This window comes from Polypterus senegalus, chromosome 18 (assembly GCF_016835505.1).
Source record: "Polypterus senegalus isolate Bchr_013 chromosome 18, ASM1683550v1, whole genome shotgun sequence".
NCBI lineage: Eukaryota > Metazoa > Chordata > Cladistia > Polypteriformes > Polypteridae > Polypterus > Polypterus senegalus.
The window spans coordinates 17,799,555-17,812,960 of NC_053171.1; the positions used below are offsets into that span (position 1 = coordinate 17,799,555).

A 13,406-nucleotide genomic window follows, 5' to 3' on the forward strand; every position below is an offset into this window, starting at 1 on the left:
TTCAAATTTCTTATAAACACAGAGGATTAGGGTGACTTGCACTAATTCAGACTTTTTTCATTTCATTTTAACCTGCTTATTTATCCACTGAGGAGATCTCTTTCATTTCTTACTTCTTCTATCTCCATTCTAAATGAGAACATGGGATTAAAATGTTTCTCAGCTATCACTACAAGTCAAATAAAAAAAAAAAATAAATAAATGGGTGAAATAATCCTCTAATGATCTTCCTAACAGACTGCAGCAAGAAAAACGACAGCTTGAGTTGTGTCATTTGGAGGCATCAAAATGGCCCGACTGTAAAGCAGGGCTGAAAGCGATCACTAACCACCTCGTATCTCTTCCCTGAAGAACAGAGGATGTGTCCCGGAACTGGCAATAACATCATTTCCAGTACGCTTCCAGAGGGACTGATCCTTCTGCACCAGTAGTTACTGTAGTTAAACAAGCGTGACGCACAACATCACTTACCATTTCAGACCCTGCTCGGGTTGAAAGCAAATCTCAATAAAGGAGAAACCTTTGAGCAAGAAGCTTACAAGGACCCAAGACGTCTTACCCTTTTGATTCTTTCCACCATTTTCAGTTTCGTTATTAAGGGGCGTGCCTGGTTGGTCTACAACCTCTTACGGTAATATTTCTTAAACTTTTTTTTTTTTTTTGCTCGCATCCCAACCTTGCCCAGACTGATTCTCATTGACAAGACTATGGCAACTGTCAACTCGTGGGGTTAAGTCCTTGTAGAATCAGTGGCGGCACCGCGGGGTGTGTAGCAGAGCAGTGTCAACTGCTTTAACTACCCGTGGCAAACCCATCATGAGACAGCTGGCCAACTGAATGCGACCCATTCCCATAAAATAAAATGGCGAGTCACAACCCTACATGTCTCAAAAGGGAGCAAACCCATAGTTTAAGAAACTGTTATCCTACTTTAAAACTGGCACTTGCATGGTTAGCAACATTTTAAAAATGCTTTGGAATGAAGAAGTCTTAATGAGATTAAATGTACGCTCACTGGCCACTTTATTAGGTGCGCATTGCTAGTACCGTAATGGACCCCCTTTTGCCTTCGGAACTGGCGTAATTCTTTATGGCGCAGATTCAATAAGGTCCCGGAAACATTCCTCATTGATTTTGGTCCATATCGACATGATTGCATCACGCAGTTGTTGCAGATTTGTCGGCCGCACATCCATGATGCAAATCTCCTGTTCTACCACATCCCAAAGGTACTCTGCTGGATTGAGATCTGGGAACTATGGAGGCCATTTGAGTGCAGTGAACTCCTTGTCATGTTCAACAAACCAGTTTGAGATGATCTGAGTTTTGTGACATGGCGTGTTATCGTGCTAGAAGGAGCCATCAGAAGATGAGTACACTGCGGTCATAAAGGGATGGCCATGGTCAGCAATAATACTCGAGTAGGCTGTGGCATTTAAAAGGTGCTCAGTTGGTACTAAGGGGCCCAAAATGTGCCAAGAAAATATCCCCTCGCACCATCACACCAGCCTGAACTATTGATACAAGGCAGGATGGATGCAGGGTTTCATGTTGTTGAAGCCAAATTCTGACCCTACCATCCAAATGTCACAGCGGAAATTGGGACTCATCAGACCAGGGGACGTTATTCCAATCTTCTATTGTCCAAATTTGGTAAGCCTGTGTGACTTGTAGTCTCAGTTATCTGTTCTTAGGTGACAGGAGTGGTACCCGCCGTGGTCTCTTGCTGCTGTAGCCCACCTGCTTCAAGGTTTGACGTGTTGTGTGCTCAGAGATACTCTCCTGAATACCTCGGTTGTAAAGAATGTTTATTTGAATTACTGTTGCCTTTCTGTCAGCTCAAACCAGTCTGGCCATCCTCCTCTGACCTCTGGCATCAACAGGCAATTTCTGCCCAGAGAACTCCTGCTCACTAAGTATTTTGCTTTTTTTGAACCATTCTCTGTAATCCCTAGAGATGGTTCTGTGTGAAAACCCCAGTAGATCAGCAGTTTCTGAAATACTCAGACCAGCCCATCTGGCACCAACAACCATGCCACGTTCAAAGCCACTTCAGTCACCTTTAGCAGGTTGTCTTGACAATCTCTACAGGCCAAAAGGTGTTGAGCTGCTCCCATGTGATTGGTTAATTAGACATTTGGGTTAACAAGCAGTTGAACAGGTGGTAACCAAAAAAGAGGCCGAGAGTGTATATCGAATGTTTCAGCAATTCATTTTTTGGTACTTTTGCAATGCGCTAAGCATCCATTATCATCATCACTTCCACAAGAAACAACTCGGTTCCCCGTGGACTAATTTTCGTTCGTATTCGCAAACCGTACGCGACCCTTTCCCACTGAACACGGCGGTGAGTCACGACCCTGCGTGACCCAAAAGGCGGCAACCAACAACCCGTACTTTAAGAAGCTACGCATTCTGATTTTGATTTACAGACGTATAGTAGGAAAGCATTGAGCTCATGACAGGTAACGCTTAGAGAGAAGACAAAGACCAAGAAAAGAACTTAAATAACCAAACACCTGTATTTAATAATCCCTTTGAAGTGTGGACACAGGAGTATGCAAACTTTGAAATTCAACTTACAGAATAAATGACCAGCGGTAACAAATACAAAATGGGAGACTTCAGGTGTTAAGCACATGCTGATCCCAGAATCTTAACTTCAAAGTTACACACGCTGCAGTGCAATACTGTCACAGGTTCCATGGATTTCTTTGTTTTAGAAGGACACAGTCTTACAAATTAGTGGATGGGTGCTTACCGTAAAGGAACAGGCCCACCGTAGAAGCATGATGGCAGATTTGAGGACCGTCTTTTCCTTTTTTTTTTTTTTGTCTTTTTCTTCACTTGAAAGCGAGCTGCTCAATGAGACTCGTCGGCACATATCTTAATTTCCTTCATACCACACCTCAGAGTATCACTTCAGTTTCAGTGGGCAAGAGGGATAAAAAAAAATAAAGCATGATAAGTTACAGGTTATTGGTCAACCATAATTGTAACCATCCACAAGTTTTGAAAGAAACAAAAAAAGGAATACAGAAGGAACAAAAGAAATGGAGAGAAAAAAAAAAAACCCAAAAAGTTCAGAAGAGTGCCCGACTCTGGCACCTTTCCAACAGCGACTCCCCGTTGCATCATTTCAGGAAGATATCTTCAGCCACCACTTAGGAAAAATGTAACTTCTTGAATTTCTTCTATTTATATATTCACAAGAAAGCGAGAGAAACGAGTTTTATACTTAAATTACACAGTTTGAGACCAAATGGGTAAATTAGGAAGAAGGAAACAAAAAAAAAACAACAATAAAATACAACGTTCCTCCATCAATCATTTCTCAATAACTTAAACAGACTTTCAAAGAAAACTGTTCACAAAAACAATTCAATTAAAAAAAAAAAATTACAAATATAAGACAAAATATCTGTGAGCAAATTCAAAGCAATTAAAGTCACTGCAGGTTTGTTTCTCTTTTTTTTTTTGTGTTTTTGTGTGCGTTTTTTTAAAAAAATATGCACGCAGCCTATGATACAAAGTAAATATCCTTCACCCAACCTCTGGGCTTGCAATGCAAATAATGTCCCATCACTGATCCACAGTTTTAGATTTATCATCCAAGGTTTAAAAAGAGGAAGGGAAAGGCTGCTGTCCCATGTGGCCTATCTCTCTGTATTGACCCAAGACAGGTTTCAGTCCTCAATGATTACTGACTCGCCTCTGGCTGCTGTGATCCATGACTGGACAGGTCTGGTGGACAGATCGTGTAAGGCTACCTGGAGGCATACTTGGTCTCAGTCAATGAAAGACGCTGCTCTATTAACCTGTTGGAAAAGACAAAGAAAACAAAACAACAATAGCCATCAATTCAATCTCAAAGAGCCACATGATCAGGAGGAGTTAAAACTTCTGACACTGAAAATTCATATTATTGTCCATCAGGCTGACGTGTTTCGGGACTCTACCCCTTCATCAGGGCTGAACAAACTAGAAAGGAAAATGAAATAAATTTTCAAATCTCAAGACACTACATAAATACATACTCAGAAAGGGGTGATCACAAAAATACTACCAGAAATACAAGATTTTGGAACACTTCTCAGGCAAGGCGTTGACAATTTCAAATGACGGACATCTCCACTTTTTAAACTATTTTATTTAACTGGACTCCTCTGTCTCTGTTTGACTGGGTCAAATCGTGCAACTGATTTTAAACACACTTTTGGTGAAAAGAATTTCTTCAAATTTTGCATTCGTGTTCAGTATCGATGACAATACAATAATCTGTCAAAACCGATGCAATTACGTAGCAAAATTCGCCGTAATCAATGGTTAAGTGATTCCGATTAACGCACAACAACAATGACAGAGAGAGAGAACATAGCGAGATATAGGAGCATACATATGTAAATATACGTGCCGACTCTTGGGAAGGAGTAGCTTTAATGATCATGGTGAGGAAGTACTGGTGTAAGTCTGACGTTCAGTCGTCGATATAGATATATATATATTTTTTTTTGCAGCAACTGAATGCTAATCCCATAAGAGCCTGAACAGAAAAATAGAGACCAAAATATAATTATTTTTAGTATTCAAATAATTCTACAAAGAAGATATATTATGTAATACTTTTAAAGAATATTCCCGTTCATGAAAAATGATTAAAGAAAAATCATTTGCAAAATACTCAAACTAAAAAGCAAAAAAAAAAAAAATTTTTTAAATGTTTATAAGTAAAAGATTTTAATTATTTTAGTTATAAAAACACTAAAAAGTAAAAAATACATTTTTCTTTAACCACAATTTTCCTGGTTATATGTGACTACATAAAATCGTGGAGTGTACATAAAGTAATTTATACAATTAATTAATAGAAGCGCTACTTTCATCATAAAATATATAAAAAATAAGACTAATTCCCCACCATGCTAAAAAAGTTTCAAAAATTGTCTGAATCAATTAATTTATGCACCCTATGATTTTAATTGTGGTTAAAGAAAAATGTATTTTTTGCTTTTTAGTGCATTTAGAATTAAAGCAAATAAAACTGTTTTACTTAAAAAAAAAAAAAAAGTTATTGAAGAGCACTAATGAGGTGTGTTAAAACTCCTTAGCATTACGTTTTTTCTTAAAAAAATATATAAAACATGTTGCATTTTTTGGCTTGAAAAATGACATTTTCATTAAATCTCATATTTCTGTAAAACGTGCAAAACACTGAAAGTACAAAGTCAGAAGTGCAAAAAGTATAATAATGATACAAAAAACAATATTAATGATGAATAATAATAATGATATGAACGGCACACTGCACATGTGCGAATGACGTTCGCGTTACTTTTGGAATCACCAGAATCTCTTTGTTTCACTGACCACTTCAACTTCATTGCCTCAAGACAGATACACCTTGTTGTCATTGCTGATAAGGTGTGTTTCTAATAAGACGCCATTATGAGGCTAGGAGAAGACGCGTCTACGCCGTTGCCCACGTAATGCTCAGGTCTGACGCTTATGCAAGACACGCCTTTACTTTTGCACGAGTAGCGCTCGGCATGAACGCTTTTAGAACAGTTTTTACAGCCAGAGTGACGCTCGGGTCTAACACTAAGGAGATCATGCAATCACTATGACTGCTGGCCAGTGATACTCCAAGTGAGGAACTGGATGGTTGTCATAGACTGGGACTCAAAGACACTAAGAAGGGCAAGACTGGATCGCAAGGGGAAAAAAAAACAAAAAAAAAAAACACCTTGAAGAAACCCTGTTGTAGATAACAATTGTCAAGTGCAGAAATGGGTTCACCGGTAAAAGCGCAATAGACATACGTGCCCCGACAAAACCGCGACGGACAAATGAGTGCCGACAAACCCGCTAACTGGTTTTCGACAAATGCGCGACGCCAAAATCGCCACAGAGGCCAAGAGAGTGGGACGCCCTTGCTGCAATTCTTCCTAAATATGCAGGGTGTGATCTTAAGGACTATCTGCGTGCCGTGCTGATGGCATGCCGCGTCTCATAATATTGACTTCTAAAATAAACATTATCATATATGCTTTAAACTAGTAATTCATATTTAATGAAACTTTCGCGATTTTGTCGGCACGCATATCTATCGCGCAAATGTCGGGTCACACAAAAATGTGGCTATGAGATAAAGGTATAATTTCTTCAGAGCAATAATGAATTTAAAATGTGTCCCCAGACTCCAGATTTTTTTCTGCATCATTTGAGAGGCTACCAAATTAAATACAATCAAATTAACTCTACAGACCCTCACAAACACACCCGATTAAATGCAAATTTTAGCACAACACCCCTTAACTCATCTAGATTTCATTTATTATAAAGTAATCTTGATGAGTGAATTAATTATTCTCGTGGACGAGAAAACAGGAATGCTCGTTAATAAACAACTTTATCCCTATTTGACTCCTTAGAGTGAAACAGCCACACTCTCAATCATGCTATATCTAATTATCACTCTCGGTGTTGACATTAAAAACCACTGGCAGCTTCCCCGTTAATTAGACCGTTTCAGATCATTATATTGTAAGTTCTGCTCCCCTCTCATCCTTGACAAAAATCCACCAGCAAACCCACAAGTATACTTCTGTAAAGGCCAAAGTACTCTTATTATTATTCCGAGAACCTGCAGCCTTAGCTATTAGGTCATCCTGGAACAAATTACAAATACCTGCAACTCTTCCCTGAAGCATGACTTAGAAGTAGAAGCTGAACACAGAAGGAATACAGATAAAGTGAAAAGGAACTTTGCAAGGTTTCCCATAAATTAGTAGGCTGAAAAGTACAGATAAGGACGAAGAAAGAAAAAACACTCACACGTACATCTCTACAAATATGTATTGTCATGCATGTGTGTCAGTGGTCTTCCTCACAGTCTTGCTCACTCGAGGTATGTAGTAACCTGCCAAGACAAGAGGGGATGTTGCTGCTAAAGTCTGTCTTCTCCTTCTTTGAGAAACCGCCCAGAGATATTTATTAAGCCTGCCCCCTTCCTGTCTAGCCACCATGAAAGTCCCAGGTATCTTGGAAGGAGGTTTCATTTACTAGCCTGAGCAACTGCTGGATGAAGTGCCGCTAGAGACGACCGCTTACCATTACCTTGCTTATTATTTCCCACATACGTGACGCACGCCAAACAATGTTATTTCTTTTTTCCTTACTTTACCGTTTGTCCACAGGCAACAAAAGGGACAACCCGGTTTCACCCCAAACTTGCTTTTGTTGTTTGGAAGGTGCGTCATTGAATCTGTGAATTATGAGCTTTATACAGTGTATAAAACCCTTGACGTACAACTCCAAATACCAATCTAACAGGTAATTAGTAAGTGTGGAAATGAAACAATGTTTTCTCCTTTAACAACTGCCAACCCAACAAATATATAATCTCAGCTAGCAGAAATAATTCTCCTAAATATAAGTAGCAATGATTTTCAGATTTTTTTTTTTTTTTAAATACAAATATTAGGGCATAACACACGATATAAGGAATATTCAGCTTCATAGTTTCTTAAACTATGGGGTTGTAGTGAATGGGCACCTTTTGGGCTAAGCAGAATCATGACTCACCGTTGTATTCAAAGGCAAAGGGTCGCTTACGGTTTGCGAAGTGGATCACCGTGTGCAGTTTAAGCAATAAACACTGCTATGGTATGACCATCCATGTCAACCCCTACCCCCTGTCCTCCAATCTGACAGTCGTCATGGATTGGTATTCAAAGACACTTAGAAGGGCAAGTATGGGTCGTGTGGAAGAAAAATGGTTAAGAACAACTGCTTGACAAGTTTGAAGTGAAGTCTCCAGTTTAGTTGGCATAATTTGGTTCCAGGATTTGGTGCTCATCAATATAAATAAAACTGCAATCCATTTGTCTGTCTGTCACAAAATTCTGTATGTGTATTATACAGGCTATATATGGCATATCGAGGAGGGGGGACTTAACATAGCAGGACAACCTAAACACCTGTGCAGACATGGGGACTACAGGAGTGTGCTGATGGGAAGACACATGAAGATCTGTACTGCTCAAACTGACATTTTTTTCTCAACTTATTTATGTAATAATTTAAATGCCTTGCTGGATTGGAGCTTTTATCAAAGATTACATCATTTTGTCTCTTTGTGGGTTGTGTTCAGCCATGTTGAATTTCCAAAAAAACAGTTTACCTCAGTTTCTTTTCAACCGGACGCCTTTGAGAAATATATGGGTCCAAAAGAGGAGATTGTGTGGAAACGGATCTACATCAATATTTCCTGGATATTTTTACATACTGTATTATCACACGCTAGATAATTAGAATACAAAGATGGCAAAATGTCAAACAGGTGTCGGCGATGACCACAATGAATAATGAATGTGAAGGGCATAATTTATTAACCTCCTTAATGTTAGACCTGAGCGCCACTTGGACTGTAAAAACAGTGCTAAAAGTATTATTCGCGAGGGTCACTCGGGCAACTGTATATATGTGTCTCGTGTAAGCGTTAGGCCCAAAGATTACTCGGGCAGTAAAAGTTCCAACAGTGTTACTGTGGAGCGTTGCTCAAGAAACAATAGAGTTGTTTCTTGTGTGAGCAACAGGCCCGAGTGTTACTCAGGCTAAGGTGTAGACACATCTCCTCCTAGCTTCATAAAGGCGTCTCGTAAGAAACGATACGAGCAGTGATGATAAGGTGAATCTGTCTTTAGGGAGTGAAACTGAAACAGTGAAATCTAAAACGATTCTGAGGAATCTGAAAGGGATGCTCGTGTCAATCGCACATGTGCAGTGTGCTGTTCAAAAGCTGTTCAAAAGCTGTTCAGTCTAGAAAGAAAATCCGCAAGGAATAACGCTACTATTGTCCCGTTGGATTGCGTACTACACCACGCTTCAAGATATTCCACACAAGCGACACATTTTGACAGTACATACGGTATTTAGCATTATTTTTATCATTATTATTATTTGTATTATTATACTTTCTACATTTTTGACTTTGTACTTTTAGTATTTTGCACGCTTTATAGTAGAAAGATGAGATTAAATAAATATGGAATGTTTCAAGGCAAAAATGAAAAGAGAAAAAATGCAGCGCTATGGAGGTTAAGGTGGGCCTGACTGATCGCTGCAATGTCAAGGTATGAAATCTATGTTAAGCGGTGTATAATAATCTCTGTGTTCAGGAACAGCAGCTTTCTTTGCAGCCAGAGCAGAGAATCTTTACTAAAAGTCTAAACTGAAACCAGAAGGCTTTTGGACTCTGCATGATTTCCTATGCTTTGGATATTTACTGGTTTGGGATTATATTCTATGACATATGGTGTTGCCAAACCCTTAAGGACCAATGTTCCTTTCTCGCAACCCCCCCTAAACAAGTTTTGTAACTACAAAACTTCCCAAGTTATGGGACAGACGGAACAACTTTAGGACTTTCAGAACTCAACTTGACGCTACTTTGGAGGAATTCAGTGGATAGGACTGGAGAACTTTGATGGGCTGAACGGCCTGCTCTCATCCAGATTGTTCTAATGTTCTAAAAAGGCTCTTTTTATAGAGAGTTTCACAGTAATGAAACAAAGTTTGACATTACCATCAGGACAATCTGCATAAAAGGAAAATTGGCTGTTTTGCTCACCACTATGTATTATTTTGTGATGTTATATTATAAGCAGATTTTGATAATGAATGGATAGATATTCTACATAACTGACGGACAAACATACAGATAGGAGTTACATTGCAGTGCGACTCAGAAAGGAAATGATGAGACTACATTTTTTTTTTATTAAAGCAAAACCTAACATTTTTGAAAAAGCCAATGCTATCATACATTTGCACATAGTTACTAAGTGTGACAGAGAAAAGCCACGATGAAACAAAATGAAATGTGTTTTTTGGGCATGCCAAGTTGCTGTTAAGAATACTTTAGTAAAAGAACCAAGGGCATTGTTAGTAAATTCTACAGTTTCTTGATGATAGACATTTATTCAAGACTATCTTATGATGAAGCACATATATTTCAGGCATTGACACAAATAGAGCATTCATGATTTTAAGCAACTTATAATAAATGAATGAACTTTGGATCATCTTTATAACATTATCAAATACTGCCGCCAGCACCGTCTCCTGTAATAGTACAGAGACAAGCGATGTCCGTGAACCCCACTCACCATCCCCTACTGTAGAAGTTTTCTACAATCCACGGACTCAATTATTCAACAAGCCATTCAGTTTATTAATGTGTGATTAAACACTAAACTAGAAAATACAATTAATGTTTACGACTCCAACCCAGAAATTAGTTATGGCAAAAATGCAATCCAATCTTGACCCAGTAGCATAAGCGAAATTGATATACAAGTAGTGTAGATGACAGATGGGTGCAATAAGAGGACAGTGGTGCCGTGCAAGCTTTTAAATAATCACATCCCAAGAGCGTGCAGGCTTGGAATGGAAGTGGAAGTGCACACGACAACGCCACTCTGGGGTTGATGGTGGTGCTTGGCTAATCACAAACTCGCTTACAAATGCAAGTGGATCAGTCAGTAGCCTCATTCATACTTCAGAGTGTGCACTTGATCAGGCCATATAAAGAAGCCTGGGTGACAGAGAGGGAGGAAAACAAGACAAATTACAGAAATTCAGACAGATCGAAAAGGAAACAATGGAGGTTAACATGAAAGAAAGAGAGAAAGATGAATAGAGGCAGGTGGTCAGGTGTGAGCCTCAGGGAGAGGAGCCTAGGGCCGAAGAAGGTGCGCTCCTATCGAGCGATGCTGGGGAAAAAGAGCAGCCCATTATGCGACGTCTCCCTCAAGACCCCAAAGGACCGGCAGCGGGGATGTGTGCAGTTCAGCATGGCACCTCATGGAAACCAAAGGACTGGCAATGGAGTCCTGAGGCAGGTATTGACTGCACTGGTCAGTGAGTGACTGCTGAAAACACATTACTTTAACATGGCTTTCTCATAGCTTCATCTTAGTTTAATCCTGATGTTCTGTATATTCAATGAATTATTATTATTATTCATGGTGGCTCAAAAATCCATAATAACCCCTACTTTCTCTTCTGTTCTTTTTAAGTTTTTTTGTGGTGGCGATCTGCACCACCACCTGATCAAAGCACCATGATGTCCCTACATTGATGGATTAAAGGCCAGAAGACCACACAACCATCATCATCATCATCATATTCTTCCATGTGAACCCTGAATACAATGAGGACTGACTGAGGTCATTTATGTTAGGTAGAACACCTAGAGAGGGCTGGGTGGTCTCGTGGCCTGGAACCCCAGCACATTTTTTTTTTTTTCTCCAGCCGTCTGGAGTTTTTTTTCTGTCCTCCCTGGCCATTGGACCTTACTTTTATTCTATGTTAATTAGTGTTCTCCAAGTGTAATTCTCATTTATTTTGTCTTTTTTCTCTTTCTTCATCATGTAAAGCACTTTGAGCTACATTGTTTGTATGAAAATGTGCTAAAGAAATAAATGTTGTTGTGACCCCTCTGGCTGTAAGGTTGAGGTAGGATAGACAGGGGTGATGCAAGTTTGTAGAAGGAAGCATTGGTGTTCATATTTCTGAAAAAACGGTCTCTGGGTTTTAACCATGTTTCATTGGATTCATTTAATTTTTTTTTTATGATTTTACTAGCCTACACATACATATCACTGGTTTTATGGATTTATTTATTTATATGGAACAACTAATACACTGCACTTTTTGAACAATGTTTTGCTTTCATTAATATTAAATAAAAGCACCTGGCATTTTTGTACCAACCCCTTGTAAATTGTATGTGTACTCATTTGCCCAGCTCGTCACGGTCATGACTATCGGCAGTTTTGGGTTAAAAATCTATGTTAGGTAGAATGCCCAGTTCAGGCTGTGTGGTCTTATGGCCTTGGAACCCCTGCAGAGATTATATATATATATATATATATATATATATATATATATATATATATATATATATATATATTTTTTTTATCCAGCCTAACTAGAGTTTTTCTCCCCTCCCTTCAGTCCTCCTGGCCATTTGACCATACCTTTTTCTTTGTTACATACTATATAATATTATTGCATAATCTTATTTGTTTCGGTTTTATATTAACTTCCTTTTATTTCATATTAAAAAAGTACCTTGCGCTACACTGTCTGTATTAAAACGTGCTATAGAAATAAACGCTGCTATTGTTAAAGAGTCTCCCGTAAGCGTCAAGGAAGCATGGAGCCAGTGCCTGGATCATCACAATGGGACACGTGTGTTTCAGTCAGCAACTCATTTGCTCATTTTCTTTCACTTTTCACCCTAAGTGGTGGTACTTGGTCAACTTTGAATTGCATGTGTCGCCACAAAAGATGGACATATTTTTCAGACAATTTGTGCTCAAATGCTATTGTTTTTGGAATAATCACTTTCATAATGCGACAGACCTAAGACAGCCGAAATGGCAATTTTAAGCAAAAACAGAACACTCTTGCATTTATGAAATATTTCTTTGTAAATATTGCATGATACCTTCTCTGTTTGATTTCACATTTGGATGTGTGTTCATGTTTCTTGTCTTTTGGCTAAGCTAGATTGGTAATTATCAGATAGAGCCCTGGGCTCTTAAGTGGAAGCGCACTTAGTAAGAATAAATTAAACTGAAAATTTAATAGCATAGTTGGCAAAGAAACATGCATGCAGAAGAAATGAGAAAGCATCATCTCATTTCATGAATTCATAATTCATGCTGATGGGAGCAGTAATCCTAAGGGTTCAAGGATCCATCCTGTCGGGTCTCAACAACTGCAGCTTCTGGTGACATTGTAATGGTGCTGATGGAGGCAGGAGGGCTTGAATATCGCAGGGTATCGTAAAATGCTTGCTGACATATCCTTTCTAGGGTGCAGTGTACCCAGCTGCAAATTTAATTTTTCAACAGGTTAATGCTCCACACAGTAAAGCTAGAAAATATTTCAAAGAGCATGACTGCGAATTCAGCTTAATGAGCTAGCATGGCCAGTTAGCAAACCTCGATCTAATTGAATTTGTAATGGCTGAGATTTAATGAGCTATTCTGAGAAGAGGTCCTCCCAAGAGCTAAAAAATCTAAAGAATATGTTGGGAGTTGATTTGGAAGACCATCCTTGAACCATACTTTCCATACATGGAATTAACGCCTTGATGAATTCAAGAGGTTCTGTGAGCAAAAGGGAAAAAACACGCACACACAGTTCAATTTTATGGCTTGATTCCAGGATAGACCAAGTTTTACCACGGATTCCTTTCTTCTATTGACTTCTATCATGTAAATCAACATCAGCTTTAGAGCAAAACTGAATCCCATTCAATACTGTACCTAATGACCTGACCGCTGAATGTTTTCATCCGTAGGTGACTGCTTGGGTTCGATGAATTTTTT

General features: G+C 38.9%; 1 protein-coding gene across 3 annotated transcripts in view; it reads right to left on the minus strand.

Moving 5' to 3' along the window:
• Positions 1–2,500: 2,500 nt before the first annotated feature.
• The window catches only part of mta1 (metastasis associated 1), a 112,413-nt gene continuing 101,507 nt past the window's right edge, over positions 2,501–13,406 (minus strand). For all 3 annotated transcript variants that reach the window (XM_039741812.1, XM_039741814.1, XM_039741813.1), the window contains one exon: positions 2,501–3,818. The gene's annotated coding sequence lies outside the window, so the exon portion shown is untranslated. The remainder of the gene's footprint in view (positions 3,819–13,406) is intronic.